We start from the raw sequence: 17,166 nt of genomic DNA on the forward strand, positions 1-17,166 counted from the left end.
CTCAACTCCTGCGAGTCACTTGCTCAGGATTATCCAGCATGGCAAGCAAAGCTCACCAGTGGCGCATGTGCAGCAGACATGAAATGCATCACAGAGAACCAGAAGAAACAAGCTGCATGGAAGGCTCGAACTATCGCCACCCCCACTACAGCACCTACCCACGTGTACCCGAAATGTGGGTGTGCCTTCAAAGCCCAGATTGGTCTCATCAGTCACCTCTGGACCCACAACCTCCACCCACCAAACTGAAGTCATTGTCATCTTCGACCCCGGAGGACGAACATCATCATAAGGCTTCTGTTTAAGTTTAATTATGCTTTAATGTGCTTAATTTGAACTGCACAATACTTCCATATTCATTGAATCCTTCTTACTCTACAGGATTTCTGAAAAGTCAGGAAACTAAATACAGTCTATTTAATTTTGTATTTGTTATTTAAAACCATGCTCCCTGTGTTCAACCTTATGCTCTACACATTTTCTCAGGCACTGTCTCATGTCTTTGTGGATTTTGCTCAATATTTTTTGGCTTGACATATTTGCTCAACGGGCAGCACAGTGGTGTAGTGGTTAGCACTGTTGCTTCACAGCAAGAAGGTTCTGAGTTCGAGCCCAGCAGTCAACAAGGGCCTTTCTGTGTGGAGTTTGCATGTTCTCCCCATGTCCCCATGTGGGTTTCCTCTGGGTGCTCCGGTTTCCCCCACAATCCAAAGACATGCAGGTTAGGTTAACTGGTGGCTCTAAATTGACCGTAGGTGTGAATGTGAGTGTGAATGGTTGTTTGTCTCTCTGTGTCAGCCCTGTGATGATCTGGTGACTTGTCCAGGGTGTACCCCGTCTCTCGCCCATAGTCAGTTGGGATAGGCTCCAGCTTACCTGCGACCCTGTACAGGATAATTGGCTACAGATAATGGATGGATGGATATTTGCTCAACATATTCCTATTGTTTTTGTTGTTTCAGATACCCTGTATAATGGCACTGAAATCATCCATAAACAACAAAAATGTTAACAATCCACTATGCAGAGTTCAGGTTGGCCATCACATGGCTTGAGGCTAAACTTGACCATGCTCAAGCCACAATGACAAACATGCTTATCACATTGTGTCCATGGAAGTCATGCAGTCACTTGAGGCAATGTTTCTGCATGGCCCTGGCTACCAGCAACTCCAAGCTTAAAGCCATGACTGCGGGACTGTGGAACCAGAGCTGGAGGAACAACATTCATATCATTAGTTTGACAGAGTCCATTGAGGGTACCTACATTCCAGCTTTCTTTCCTGAGGTGCTGGGGAAAGATGAGTTGTCATTTCCATCAGAACTTGATTAGGGTCAGCAGATCTTCACCTCCAAACCTGAGCCAGAGAGGCCTGGGGCTGTCATTGTCTAATTTCACTGCTGAAAGACAAGGTTTTCCAATGTCTGAAAGAGGAGAAGGTAGCTATAGTACAATCACCATTTAACTGCAGTCCATGAAGACTACAGCATTGAGAATCTGGCCAGTACAATGAGGTTATGGCTGAAATGTACAGGGTTCACTTGTTGTACACTCTACTCAGGCAACATTACATCAGATTTCAGAAAATTACATTCCCCAATATTCCCTAAATAGCCACCTCACCAAGCTCATTAAGGCATCAGCCCACATGGAGAAGCCATGGCCTAAAGGTTAGAAAAGCAGCTTTGGGACCAAAAAGTTGCTGGTTTAATTCCCTGAACCAGCAGGAATGGCTGACGTGCCCTTGAGCAAGGCAACTAACCCCCAACTGCACTGGGTACATTGTATGTTACTCTGGATTAAGATTGTCTGCTAAATTAATGTAATGTACACCACTATATAAAATGATATACTGTATATTCTTTACAAGAATCATATATTTGCACCCTGGATATCTCTTGTATTGTAAGTGTATGTGGTATTACAATTTGGCAAGAGGGCTCACCATTCATAGGGATGCTTTGTCAATTCCTGTGAGTATCATCACATAACAATTTCAGACCATGCCCCCAGATCACATTCTTCTTCAAAACTGATGGCACCCCGAGATACTTTGGAGCATATGGGAGGTATTCAAATCCTACCTCTGTGGACAGATTATATCTTTTGTTTCACAGATGAAAAAAGCAGAATGGGCAAGAGTCAACAAGATCCATCCATCCATCCATCCATCCATTATCTGTAACCGCTTATCCTGTGCAGGGTCACAGGCAAGCTGGAGCCTATCCCAGCTGACTATGGGTGAGAGGCAGGGTACACCCTGGACAAGTCGCCAGACCATCGCAGGGCTGAGTCAACAAGATGACTTTGTGAAACAAGATAGCTGAATATTGGCTTTACCCTTCCCCACTCTCTGGAAGAAGCAACCACAACTCCCTTCAGAACATGACTTGGTATTAATTACCAAGCAGTGCCTTTTTTTTTTAAATAATCAAAACAGGCAAATATCTAGCACACCATGCATGTGCAGTCAGTTAAACTGATACCTAGAATCTAATCATCATTAGTCAGTGTGGTTTCAGACCTGAATGAGATAAACATTATCTTCACTAATTTCTATTCAAAACTTTACACCTCTGAATACTTGACTGTTTACTCTACAGTCAGCTACTCTAGGACTCTTTAATATCAGTTTGGAAAGCTTTTTTTATGTAATGAATTAAACAAACATTCATTTTATAATGACTACAGAGAGTTTTGTGATGCATATGATGGCCTAAACCCTCTTGAGCAACTAGCGTTTTCCAGAATCGAGGAAAGTCAATGAGACATGAGGGAGTCAGTGTAGAGATTTATAAAATGTTCTGTCTTCCCCTGGCCCCAGTGTTACCTAGAGTATTCTACAGTGCTTTTCATGAAGGTTGGATACATCAATCTCCATACAACCCAAAAAGGGAATAAAATACACCCTCACCTCTGCAGGAACTACGGTACATGCTCATCACTCTCTTAAATGCTGATGTTTTAACCCTAGCCATTTTATCTGGCTGTCAAGAGCAGGTCATGTCTTCTTAATCTTCCCTGACTAAGTAGGTTTAAACTGAGGGGGCATTCATTCTTTAACATTAGAAGACTGCTTAACAGTCTCTTTTTTCCTAGCTCCAACTCTCCTGAAATGGTGGTATCCATAGACGCTGAAAAGGCATTTGATATCATGGGAATATTTGTTCAAAGACACACAGTTAGGTTAAGATGGGGCAGCCATGGCCTGAGGTTGGGCTGAAGTGCCCTTGGGCGAGGCACCTAACCCACAACTGCTCCCCAGGCACTGTGGCATAGCTGCCCACTGCTCCGGGTATGTATGTGTGCTCATTGCTCACTTGTGTGTGCATGTATGTGTTCACTGCTTCAGATGGGTTAAAAGCAGTGGTTAAATTTTACCGTGTGCTTAAGTCTGTGCTTGAGTGTACGTGTGACAAATAAAAGCTTCTTGGCTTGGCTTTTTTTTTTAAACATTCAACCAATTTGGATTCAGTTCTAATTTTATATCTTGGTCCTGTTGCATCAGTTTGCACTAACAGCTTGCAGTTCATGTCCCTTTCACTCCACTGCAGTACAGACTCGCCCCTTTCATTGTTCCATTATTTGCTTATTCTTGAGTCACAGGCTATCTGGCTCCACAGTCAGCTTCTCCAGAAATATTTAATCTCAGTTTAGAAAGCTGTTTATGGAATGAATTAAATACTTCCTTTTTCAATGACTACAGAGAGTTTTGTGCATGTCGGGGTATCTGTAGCCAAGTCATTCATTGACATGTTTACTCAAAATTTCCTTTGCTTACTGGGTAAATGAAAATCAGATCTCACAAGAGGATCTACACTTTCTATATCCCCTTAATAAAAATGGTCATCTCACCCAATTTTATGCATTTTTCAACACATCCTAGTCTTTCTCAATTCGTCTTTCTTGTCTTCTTTAAATTGCCTTGTTGACTCATTTCTTTAGCAAGCATGCACACATATTACACTGTAAAAAAAGAATAGTTGAGAATACTTGAAATTTCAAGGCAACCGTCTTCATTAAGAATTTTATGTTTTGCCAACGACGTGCCCATGATAATCCAAACTATGATAACACTGTTATCTTTATTAAGAATTCTTAATTAAGTCAATTTTCAATTCCTCATTCTGCCAACATAGATTTCTCTTTTTGCTGAACAGTGGCATTCACAGTAGTACAAAAAGGCAATTGAGGTTATCACAATTTATCATTAAACTATACATGCCTTTGTTCATTGTTCTACACAATTACAAAACTTCAATAATTTACAATAAACTTCACACTTTTTGGGGGGCTTTTTTCACCTTTATTGGGTAGAGACAGGAAATGAGTGGGAGGGAGAGAGACAAGGAGGGATTGAGAAATGACCTCGGGTTGGAATCAAACCCAGGTCCCCGGATTTATGGCATGGTGCCTTATCCACCTGAGCCATGACACCCCCAACTTCACACTTTTTAAAAAACTTTATTTCAATAAGCACTTTTGAACAAAATCAAGTATTTGTATAATTACAGCGCATGCCCCCTGAGTTCAATCTATTTTCCGTCTTTTTAAGCATGAATAGGCTACATGGGGTTTCATTTCTTTAATCAAAACATGGCCCTTCAGTACTTGAACTTGGTTTCACAGGCCAAGCTACAGTGCAATAATAAGTGCACTTGTAATTGGGGTGTCTTGTCATTCTAATCTAGCTGCTCTGAAACACAAGCTACATCCATGTCAAAACATTCATGTTTAAGGGGGGGACATGGCCCTTCTAACTGTTAAGATGCAGATTGACTTAGAACATGACCCTGCACAGCCTAAATACACACTGGCTGGTTCAGAACATGGGCCTGCACAACTTCAACCGGAGAGAGAACCACATTGCCCAGCCCTTGCATTTGGGAGAAGAAACCTCATGTCTTGGTCATTAAGAGCATGCGCTGAATAAACACCTGTGGCAATTATGCATTTTCATTATCTCATTCTCATTATCTCTAGCCGCTTTATCGTTCTACAGGGCCGCAGGCAAGCTGGAGCCTATCCCAGCTGACTACGGGCGAAAGGCGGGGTACACCCTGGACAAGTCGCCAGGTCATCACAGACAACCATTCACACTCACATTCACACCTACGGTCAATTTAGAGTCACCAGTTAACCTAACCTGCATGTCTTTGGACTGTGGGGGAAACCGGAGCACCCGGAGGAAACCCACGCAGACACGGGGAGAACATGCAAACTCCACACAGAAAGGCCCTCGCCGGCCACGGGGCTCGAACCCGGACCTTCTTGCTGTGAGGCGACAGCGCTAACCACTACACCACCGTGCCGCCCTTATGTATTTTCAATTCAGATTATTCACTATTGTATATTTACACATCATTGAGGTGCACCCTATCAGTTTGATGTGGATTTTTCTGTTCGTTAATAATTATTCATATTTTCTTGTCCATTCAATTGTGAATATGGAGTTACTTGAACAAAGCGTAATTCTATTTTTTACAGTGTAGTTGAGCTTTTCTCCAATTACTGAAGCTCAAGAGTAGCCTTGCACTGCCTACATTTTGCCAGTACAACATCAGTAAGCTGGGTTAATAATCACACAGGAGACGATTATCCTCATTGAGCCTGTATGGAACTGTTCTCCTTACAATACTAGCCCCACTCATTAATCTGATCCTAGTTATCCTGTACCATCAAGAACACTCCTGAGAACCCAATCATTTTGAATACTATCAAATAATTGATTCAATTTTGAACACAGTTTGGCTTACACAGACTATCGACTGTTGCCCCAATCATAACCAACCATTGTTTTTCTCCGTCTTGCTCTAATCCTATGTTTAAACTCTGGTTTACCATTGGTCCATGGCTATTGGTGACCATTATATTTTCCTCATTTGCTCAGCTTGTCAGATCAAAACTTCCACCTCTTTTGCTGTGGGTGGTAAAAGAGAGCAACTGGACTTGCTCGAAGATTCTTGAAGACGTTTCACCTCTCATCCGAAAGGCTTCTTCAGTTCTGTCTGACTAATAGGGAGTATCAGGTATTTATCCTCTCATGGATGAAAAGTAATCCTAAGGTGTCGTTAAGTCATCCTGTTGGTGTGGGTCACTGGGGGCTGGGTGTGAATGGCGTAGAGAGTCGTTGGGGTGATCAAAGGATCGTTGGTTCTCTCTGTCTTCCTGTGAGTCAATGAAAACAGCTGGGTTTTGGTGTGCATTCAGTTGTCTGGGAAGTGTGCCAAGGACTGCATTGTAGGTGGCTGATAAATGATGTCTTAGACCACCACCTCTGTTCAGTGATGGCCATTCCAGGTTGACAAAAATGGCTTCTTTAACTCCTCGCTCATACCAATGATTCTCTGGAGCACTCCTCTGGGTGCTCTGGTTTCCCCCACAATCCAAAAACATGCAGTTAGGTTGATGTGGGGCAGCCTTGGGCTGAGGTGCCCTTGAGCAAGGTACCGAACCCCTGACTGCTCCCCGGGCGCTCTGGGCTGCCCACTGCTCTGTGTGTGTGTGTGTTCACTGCTTCAGATGGGTTAAATGCAGAGGATGAATTTCACTGTGCTTGAAGTGTGCATGTGACGAATAAAGGTTTCTTCTTCTTTTTCTTCTTCTCTCTGGCTAGAATGCATACATTGCAATCCTGAAATGAGTGTCCTTTGTTGTTAAGATGAAGATAGACAGCAGAGTCCTGGCCTGAGGAACTGGCTCTCCTGTGTTGAGCCATGCGCCTGTGAAGTGGTTGTTTTGTTTCCCCAATATGCGAGTTCATGCATTCCTCACTGCACTGAATTGCATACACTATGTTGTCCCGTTTGTGTCTGGCTATTCTGTCCTTAGGATGGACCAGTTTCTGCTTCAGGGTGTTACTGGGTCTGAAACGTACTGGAATGTTGTGTTTGTAGAAGATCCTCCTGAGTTTCTCAGATAGACCAGAAATGTAGGGAATGACAATGTTCTTGTGTAAATGTTGCTCTCTTTTACCACCCACAGTTTCCTATTATATGACCTGGATGACTGAGAATCTTCACAGCCACCTCTTTTGCTATTTTCAAGTCAGACAAAAACAGCTTCCCCAGTTCCCTGAGCAGTGTCCAACTCAAAAATTTATTTTCTCCTTTCTTTTACAGTCCTGGTCCTGCTGGATCTCAGTGCAGCTTTTGACACCGTGGATCATAACATCCTCCTCAACTGCCTTGAAGAGTGGGTGGGCATTAAAGGGACAGCACTACTCTGGTTTAAGTCATATCTGCAATATAGAACTTTCTCAGTCTCCATCGGTCATTCTTCATCTGCTTCTGCCCCGGTCTCCTATGGTGTCCCCCAAGGATCAATTTTAGGGCCAATACTCTTCTGCCTGTACATACTCCCCCTAGGGGACATTATCCATAAACACTTTGTTTCTTTTCACTTTTACGCTGATGACACACAGTTATATCCAGGGGTGCACATAACTGGTACGCAGGTACGCATGCGCGACAAAAATAAGCAATGCGTAATGCCACTTGGATTACTACCGCGCTCTTGCGTACTGACTATCCCTCCTGAAAAAAAAAACATTACTGTTCAAGTTGCTGGTGTATGTTGAATGTTGGTAACTAGTCAAATATGTCCAAAAAGAAACAGACAACAGTAAGCAGTTTCTTTGGAGTTTCGCCACCAACAAAGAAACGGCAACTGGAGCCAGAGACGAAAAAAAGACTTTTTCCCGAAAAGTGGCTTCAAGAAGTACCGTGGCTTGAGGCTAATGATGAGCGGACTGAAATGTGGTGCAAGATTTGCCGTGCACATCCACAGCTAGCAGACAAAACAGGTGCGTTTTATAAAGGCTCGAAGAATTTCAACCATCCGTTATTTAGCAAACACGAAAAGAGCAAGGAGCACATTAACGTGGCGCAAGCCATTGCTAATAAACAAGCTAGCCGAGAAGAAATAGCTAGTCGTCCACTTAGCAGATGGAGAGACAAGCTGACTGAGGAACAAAGGCAAGCCCTTTTTAATGTTTTTCTCCTTGCTTTCCATAAAGCTAAACACACACGCCCTATGTCGTCATTTTCGGAGGATATTCCGTTACTGAAGCGGCTAGGAGTAAATGTCGGGGCTGCTGATCATTCCCGTGAAGGGGGGACAAGGATTATGCAGAGCATCGCTCACACCATCAGTGGGGAGCTAAGAGCAAATTTGCAGGCTGCTGAATTTTGGGGACTGCTTTTTGACGGATCTGAGGACATCACAAAAACTGAGCAGGAAATCGTCTACACTGTGTCTGTATCCAGCAATGGAGAGTTTTCATCAGACTTTCTCGGATTGATTGAATTGGGTGCCGACCGAACCGCGCAGGCAATTACAGATGGGCTTGTGAAACTTTTCCACGACGCAGGCTTGGATGACTGGACAACAAAGTTGGTCGCTGTGTGCACAGACGGAGCAGCTGTTAACGTCGGGGTGTACAACGGTGTTGTGCCAAAACTAAAAGGACTAGTTTCGATTGGAGACTCTCTTGTGCACATTCTGTGCACTGCACACACGTTGGAGAATTGCGCAAAATCAGCTGACCGCAAAGTCCCATACTGCAAGACGTTTAATCAGTCTATGGTCAAGCTGCTGCAGTTTTATTTACAGAAAGGTGGCGCGAAAAAAACAGCTGCACTGCAGAAGCTATGCAAAGAAAATGGGATCTCCTTTGTGAAATTGGGAAAGTTTCATAATATCAGGTGGTCTGCATGGCGTCATGAAGTACTGTTAAAAATATCAAGACTATTACCAGCCATTAAAATGCAATTGGCTACAAGTCATAACACTGACTTGCAGCATATCTGCACAGAGCGTTTTCGGTGCTTTCTATCACACATGCTAGACATTGGCAACATTTTGAAGACCACATCAATCAGATTTCAGAAGGAAAAGCTGACCATTGGAGAATGTAAGGACGAGCTCATGGTGGCCATTGGGCAATTCAGACTTCTGCTTGATGCCGAAGGCCACAGTGCACAGACTGTTTCTAATGCTGATGCTGACAGAGACAAGACAGACTTACTCAGGGGGTTAATTGAGGAGTTTGAAACCATATATGACTCCCTTAAGTCATGTGATAATTTCTTAATATTTGATCCTTCAACATGGCCTCAGGAAATTCAAGACCTCCACAGTTTTGGAAACACAACAGTTCGCAGCATTCTCCAAAAATATGAGGCCACCCTGCAGCTTGACAAAGACATCACTCTGACAGAATGGATGCGCTTAAAGCAGGCAGCAAAACGCCTGGGAGCATCTTCTGTGTATGACTTAGTCCAAATAGTAAATAATCCAAGTAACCTGGATGCTTACTCCAACATCAATAAGCTGGTTAAGCTGTCTCTTACACTGCCTTTGAGCAGTGCAGCTTGTGAGAGAGGTTTTTCACATCTAAACATAATAAAAACCAAGTACAGATCCCGTCTGTCACATGCTCGTCTCTCAGCCCTGATGCACATTCACCTGTCAAAGCAGACCACAGAGACATTTGACCCAAAGCCAGCTGTTGACCTGTGGATGGAGACAGCTAATCAGAGGCTCAACCAAGGACAAGGGGGTGCGTCTGCAGCAGCAGCATCATCTGCCACACAGGAAGTTGAGGCAGAGGACAGTGGGGGTGACACTGAGGAGGACAACGGAGGAGACACTGCGGAGGACAGTGAGGAGGACTTTTAAGACTTATCGCGTATGAGGTGAGTACCAAACACTATCTGCTGGTACTCATATGAGTAACTCACTAAAAAAGTTATGTGCATCCCTGGTTATATCTACCATTAACAACACAGGAGTCTGCCCAATCTCTCCTAGACTGTATAGAGGCCATTAAGCATTGGATGTCCAACAACTTCTTACAACTCAATGATAGCAAGACCGAGGTCGTAATTTTTGGATCCTCTAAATCAATACCCACAGTTACTGACAATCTATCTCACCTCTCCTCCTTTGTTAAGCCATCTGCTAAAAGCCTTGGGGTTATCTTTGAGTCTGACTTGTGTTTTAAAAAACAGATTAATACTGTCATTAAAAATAGTTACCATCAGCTGAGGTGATCACCCGGCTCAAGCCTTCACTGTCCTTTCAAGATCTGGAAACAGTTATCCATGCCTTCATAACATCTCGGCTGGATTACTGCAACGCCCTTTACTTTTGCCTCCCCAGTCCCAGCTAGCTCGCCTGCAGTTGGTGCAGGATGCTGCTGTTAGGCTTTTAACAGGCACAAAGAAGCAGGAACACATCACCCCTGTCCTCTCCTCTCTGCACTGGCTTCCTATTTGTTTTAGAATTCAATTTAAAATACTACTTTTGGTTTTTAAGTCACTTCACGGCCAGGCCCCTATGTACATCTCTGACATGCTTCAGCACTACTCTGCACCCAGGTCCCTCAGATCTGCCGACAAAGGTCTCTTCCATGTTGCCCGGTCCCGCCTCAAAAACAAAGGGGACCATGCTTTTGCTGTGGCAGCTCCACGTCTCTGGAATGGTTTGCCTCCTGACATCAGATCTGCTCCCACAATTACTACTTTTAAATCCAGACTCAAAACACATTTGTACTCCTTGGCCTTTGCCTCCTAGTTTTTTTTTCTTTTATCCCTATTTTTTATCTAGCCTTTTTATTGCACTTGTCTGTTGGAATGCTTTTTGTATTTTATGTATTTTATTCTTGCTGCTTGACCATGTCTCGCTTTTAGTTCATTTTATTATTTAATTTTAGTCTTTTAGTTTGACACTGTACAGCACTTTGGCCAGTTCTTGCTGTTTTTAAATGTGCTATATAAATTAAACTTACTTACTTACTTTACAGACAGACTGTCAGAGATGGCTCTTCTCTATTATCTGTAAATCAATTGATTTCTTAAATACAGAACCTACAGTAGCCCTAAGTAATAAATAGGAGCAAGGACTGGATATTGCCATATTGGATGATGCATGAGTGTACACGAGAGATACTTCAGTGTTTTAAATGAGAAAAATTCTCACTTAAAAGATTCCCAAGAAACCTTTGATAAAACATGGACATCTGTTTTAAACTACAGTGTACTGATCATGCAGACACTATGACTATACTGTGAGACAATAGGGGGTGTGTGTTTGGAAGAATCCCTGAGACTAATACAGACCAATGTTTTCCATGTGTGTATATGTAATGGTCAATTCTAATTCATGCCTTGTTATTGTATCGCAATATTTTGTAATTTTATAGAAGCCTAAATATAAGCCTTCCTTTTCATTTTCAGAATACAGCTATCCATGTTCAGCTCAGCTCATTCAAAATCAAAGGCAGAGGTCAAAACCAGAAAAGGCTACACACTTAAAAAACAACCCAGCTATAAAATGCCTGCAATAATTTAATATGCAAAAATCTCAAGTTAAACATGAGACTAATTATGAAACAAATCCAAATAATTTGTTGATTATCATTTCGATAATTCAATATCCGCTTGCCAGTACAGCTGTTGGCAAATTCATCAAAACTCAGTGAACGTGTCTGTGTGATTAGTCATAACCACAAAACGTGCAATCCCAGTGGAAAAGTGTGGTAATGCAGAATCAAACAGATGCTTAACAGGAATGGCGGAATCAGCAAATCCCCAGATGAACGTTCATCAAGTCTCGTTAAAGCTTGTCAAAGGCAGCTATCACAAACATTTCCTTTGACAATGCACAATTTTTACAGACCTCCTACAAATCCAGACATTCACTTGCCCAGGAGGATTGTTCTGTCCACAATGATAGCTTCACATTTACAGCACGTGCTGTTTCATTCATCTGTGCAAAACGATTTTACCCGAGTTGTAGCATCTCATGAAACGCGGCAGAGAGATTATGTATGCCTAGTCATTTAAATTTCATAAACTCATACATGTCAACCTATACAGAATGTCCGTATTTTATATGGATTTGATTCAATAAACGTAGTATACGGGCGTACAAATAAAGTTATACGGATTCTTTAAAAAAACTTCAGTATTTATTTAGAGCTATAATTCAGTTCCAGGGCTGGTTCGGGGCCAGTGCTGGTGCTGGTTCACAACTTGTTCAACTCGTGAGCCAGCTGAGAACCAGTTTGCTTTTCCATAGCTCGCAGTGCTAAGCGGAGCCACGTCATTATGTCGCTGTATACGTCATTACGTTGCTGTATACGTCAGTTACGGCGCTGTATACATCAGTTACGGTGCTACGTTTACATAAACCTTGGCGCGAATATCAAAGCAAAAACAACACAGAAGAAGCAGCAGCAGCAACAACAATAATAATGGATGACTTCGCGTTTGTATAGCTGCTGCTTCTCGTCGCTTAAAAATGGCGATCTTTCGCGGTCTTGTTATTGTTGTTGGTCTTAACAACTCCGCCCCCCACTGACATAAGCGGTTCTTTCCACTGGCCCAGCAGAGAGTTGGTGCTAGCCTGGAACCAGTTTTTCTGGCCCCAGAGCCAGTTCTTTGTCAGTGGAAACAGAAAACCCGGTTCCAAACTAAGCACTGGCCCCGAACCAGCCCTGGAACTGCTTTGGTGGAAAAGGGGCAAGAGACAAACCATTCACACCTACGGTCAATTTAGATCCACCAATTAAACTAACCTGCATGTCTTTGGACTGTGGGGGAAACCGGAGCACCCGGAGGAAACCCACGCAGACACAAATTTTGTATTGATTATAAAATACTACTATTGACCTTTAAAGCACTAAATGGTCTCGCACCACAGTACCTGAGTGAACTTCTGCTCCTCTATGACCCGCCACGCCTACTTAGATCAAAAGGTGCAAGCTATCTGCTGGTACCTCGTATAGTGAAGGCTACATCAGGGGGCAGAGCCTTTTCTTACAAAGCTCCACAGTTATGGAACAGCCTTCCAAGTAATGTTCGAGAATCAGACACAGTCTCAGCATTTAAGTCTAGGCTGAAAGTCAAGCCTTTTGTTAATGGTGTTTATGAGGTAAAGGTGTAGATCTAGAGGGTCCTCAGACATAGAGCGTTTTGGTAAACTGGGATGTATGGATGCTGTCAGTCCCCACTCGCTTGCTCACTCGAGTTTGTTGACGGTGTAGTGGCTGGCTGCTTTATGTCCCAGGGCTCCCTCATGCCTGTGTTACCTTCTGGCTCTCCCCTTTTAGTTATGCTGTCATAGTTAGTTGCCGGAGTCCCTGCTTGTACTCAGTGCAATATGTATACTGTTCCTACTTATTCAGGTGACATCGGGCATACCTAACAACCTGTGTTTTCTTTCCCTCTCCCCCCCAAAATCTGTCCCTCTGAGTTACATGGAGTCAACAGGAAATCTTTTGGTAGAGAGAGTGGAGACCTCGACTGGCTATCGTAGCCTGCAGGGAATCGGCCGTCAGACATTCTGTCGCATGTCCCAGACCCGGTGAAATGTAACTGAATTGTCTTGGCCAGCCCTAAGGGTCCCATCTGCATCTCATCATTGCTGAGGAGTGTGCTCCCATCACCCAATCAAGCATCCAGCCAGAGAAGGTCATGATATTTTTTAACCATATTAACATGCCATTGTTGTGTATTATGCCTGATGTCAAGACTCTCGTCTCTGCGAGCCTACCACACAGATTTAATACTTGTGTCATTTTTAGGGCATACCTAACAACCTGTGTTTTCTCTCTCCCAGTCTGTCCCTCTGAGTTACATGTTAGTCCTGGGGTTGGGGTGCTGGCCTCTTCTGCCCCTCGGGCCTGCTTGGTCCATCCTAGTGCCCTGTGTCTGGTCAGGGTTTTGTCGCGTTGCTCCTGTGGAGGACAGCCCCATGGGGACAGTTGAGGGTTACACCTGGAGGATGCTCTGGACTCTTACAGTAATGCTTTTATGGCTGAGGACTACAGTTGACTTGCTAACTTTAGGACTGCAGTTGTCATGAACAGTTTTGCACTCAAGTTTCCATCAATGAAGAGTTACAACATCAACGAAACTGTCTTTATGTGAAAACTGGTAATGTTATAGTCATGCTGTCTGTTGTTGCCCAAATGAGGATGGGTTCCCTTTTGAGTCTGGTTCCTCTCGAGGTTTCTTCCTCATGTCATCTGAGGGAGTTTTCCTTGCCACGATCGCCACAGGCTTGCTCATTGGGGATAGATTAGGGACAAAATTAGCTCGTGTTTTAAGTCGTTCAAATTCTGTAAAGCTGCTTTGCGACAATGTTTATTGTTAAAAGCGCTATACAAATAAACTTGACACAGGGAGAACATGCAAACTCCACACAGAAAGGCCCTCACTGGCCGCTGGGCTCAAACCCAGGATCCTTCTTGCTGTGAGGCGATAGTGCTAACCACTATACCACCCTGTATGTATATACATAAAATAAAATTTATTTCAATAATATATACAGTGTCTTGCAAAAGTACTCATCCCCCTTGGTGTTTGTCCTGTTTTGTCACATTTTGTCGCATTATAATTCGCATTTGTCGAATTAAAATGGATTTTTGGAGGATTAGCACCATTTGATTTACACAAAGTGATTTACCTATCACTTTAAAGGTGCAAATTGTTGTTTTATTGTGACACAAACAATAATTAAGATGAAAAAAAAAACAGAAATCTGGCATGTGCATAGGTATTCACCCCCTTTCGTATGAAACCCCTAAATAAGAGCTGGTCCAACCAATTCACTTCATCAGTCACATAATTAGTTGATTAAGATCCAACTGTGTGCAATCAAAGTGCCACATCATCTGTCACATGATGTCTGTATAAATCAATCTGTTCTGGAAGGACCCTGACTCTGCAACACTACTAAGCAAGTAACATGAAAACCAAGAAGCCTCCAAACAGGTCAGAGACAAAGTTGTGGAGAAGTATAGATCAGGGTTGGGTTATAACAAATATCCCAAACTTTTAATATCCCACAGAGTACCAATCCATTATAGCAAAATAGAAAGAATATGGCACCACTACAAACCTGACAAGAGAAGGCCACCCATCAAAACTCACAGACTGGGCAAGGAGGGCATTAATCAGAGATGCAACAAAGACACCAAAGATAACAGTGAAGGAGCTGCAAAGATCCACAGCGGAGATGGGAGTATCTGTCCATAGGACCACTTTAAGCCGTACACTCCACAGAGCAGGGCTTTATGGAAGAGTGGCCAGAAAAAAAGCCATTGCTTAAGAAAACACATTTGGAGTTTGCCCAACAGCATGTGGCAGACTCCCCAAACACATAGAAGAAGATTCTCTGGTCAACTGAGAATAAAATTGATATGTTTGGCCATCAGGGGAAATGGCATGTGTGGCACAAACCCAACACCCTGAAAACACCATTCCTACAGTGAAGCATGGTGGTGGCAGCATCATGCTGTGGGGATATATTTTTTTTTATCTACAGGGCCAGGAAAGCTGGTCAAGACTGAAGGAAAGCTGGATGGCACTAAATACAGGGCAATTCTGGAGGAAAACCTGTTTGAGTCAGCCAGAGGTTTGAGACTGGGATGAAAGTTCATGTTCCAGCAGGACAATGACCCGAAACATACTGCTAAAGCTACACTGGAGTGGTTTAAAGAGAAACATTTAAATGCCTTGAAGTAGCCTAATCAAAGCCCAGACCTCAATCCAATTGAGAATCTGTGACATAACTTGAAGATTGCTGTACACCAATGTAACCCATCTAACTTGAAGGACTTGGACCAGTTTTGCCTTGAGGAATAGGCAAAAATCCCAGTGGCTAGATGTGCTAAGCTAATAGAGACATACCACAAGAGACTTGCAGCTACAATTGCAGTAAAATGTGGCTCTACAAAGTATTGACTTTGGGGGGTGAATACCTATGAACACTCCAGATTTCTGTTTTTTCATCTTATTGTTTGTCTCACAATAAAACGATTTTTACCTTTAAACCTGTAGGCATGTTGTGTAAATCAAATGGTGCTAACCCCCCAAAAATCCATTTTAATTCCAGCTTGTAATGCGACAAAACAGGACAAGGGGGATGAATACTTTTGCAAGATGCTGTATAATGTAACCAAGAGGGAGTGTGTAGATGATGAATAGTAGAGGTCCAAGCACTGAACCTTGGGGGAATCCTTGAGTGACAGCAGAAGTGGATGATGGTGTGACCAGTGAGTATGAACTGTTTTCTCTCAGTAACATAGGAAGTGGGCCAGTCCAGAGCAGAGCCGTCAATGACCTACTCACACAGCATATTCACACAGCCTTAGCAGAAGGATGGAATGACACACTGCGTCAAAGGCTACACTCAGGTCAGGACAGGCTCCAGAATCTGGAGATGTAACAATTAGCAGAGTAGTTTCAGTGCTGTAAGGTTAAAGAAAAAAGTAAGATTAAATTGGAGCAGCATCAATGCCTATGAGGGCCTTAGATAGGAAGATGAGAAATAGAATGGTAGTTGATAAGGTTGCTTGGGTCAAGACCAGATTTTTAAAGATTGAACTAACTGATGAGGTTTTATAGACAGAAGGAATAAGATGTATGGACAGATTCTAGTTAAGGAGTGTTGTGAACTAAGGGGTAAGAATAGGTAAGCAGGCAGTAATGAAAGAGGAAGGCTGAAGAGAAAGCAAGCAAGTAGAAGGCTTAAAGCCATTAACGATCTCAAATATGTAGGAGGAATCAACAAGACCAAATTCATTAGCAGCATTCAGACTGGCGAGCTGCACACATTAATCGGGAGAAACAGGAGCATAAATCGACCAAGCACAGCAGTGGCAGGAAAAGAGAAGCCAGGAAGAAAATGCAGAAATAGGACAGGTCGGACATGGCGAGAAGCAGCAGTCAAACAGCAGGATGCTAGGAATGGTCTTACCCATTATTGAAGAGACATAAAGGTAATAAATAAAAATTTGAGTAGAATTGAATTGGACTGGAGCATTATGGAAGGGATGGGATCCAATGGGCAGGTGGTGGGATTGTGTGACAAGATGCAAAAGAAAGGAGGGGGAATCCGACATGTGTAGTGCAAGACTCAGAGTAGGAATAAATGTGTGGCAGACCAGTGAGGATGACAAAAACGAGCTGTCAGGTTAAGAAGAGAAAAAAAAAGATGTTGTCGGGATTGTGGGGATCTTGTTCAGAGGTTTTCAGCTTTTCCTTGTATTAGCATTAGTCACATCAAATGAGGACTTGGACAGGAGCGAGCAGTATGAGATGAAATCTGTCTTGATTTGTGATTTTCTACATGTTCTCCCTGCTGCTTTTAATT

The sequence above is a fragment of the Neoarius graeffei genome, chromosome 17, assembly GCF_027579695.1.
Source record: "Neoarius graeffei isolate fNeoGra1 chromosome 17, fNeoGra1.pri, whole genome shotgun sequence".
Lineage (NCBI taxonomy): Eukaryota > Metazoa > Chordata > Actinopteri > Siluriformes > Ariidae > Neoarius > Neoarius graeffei.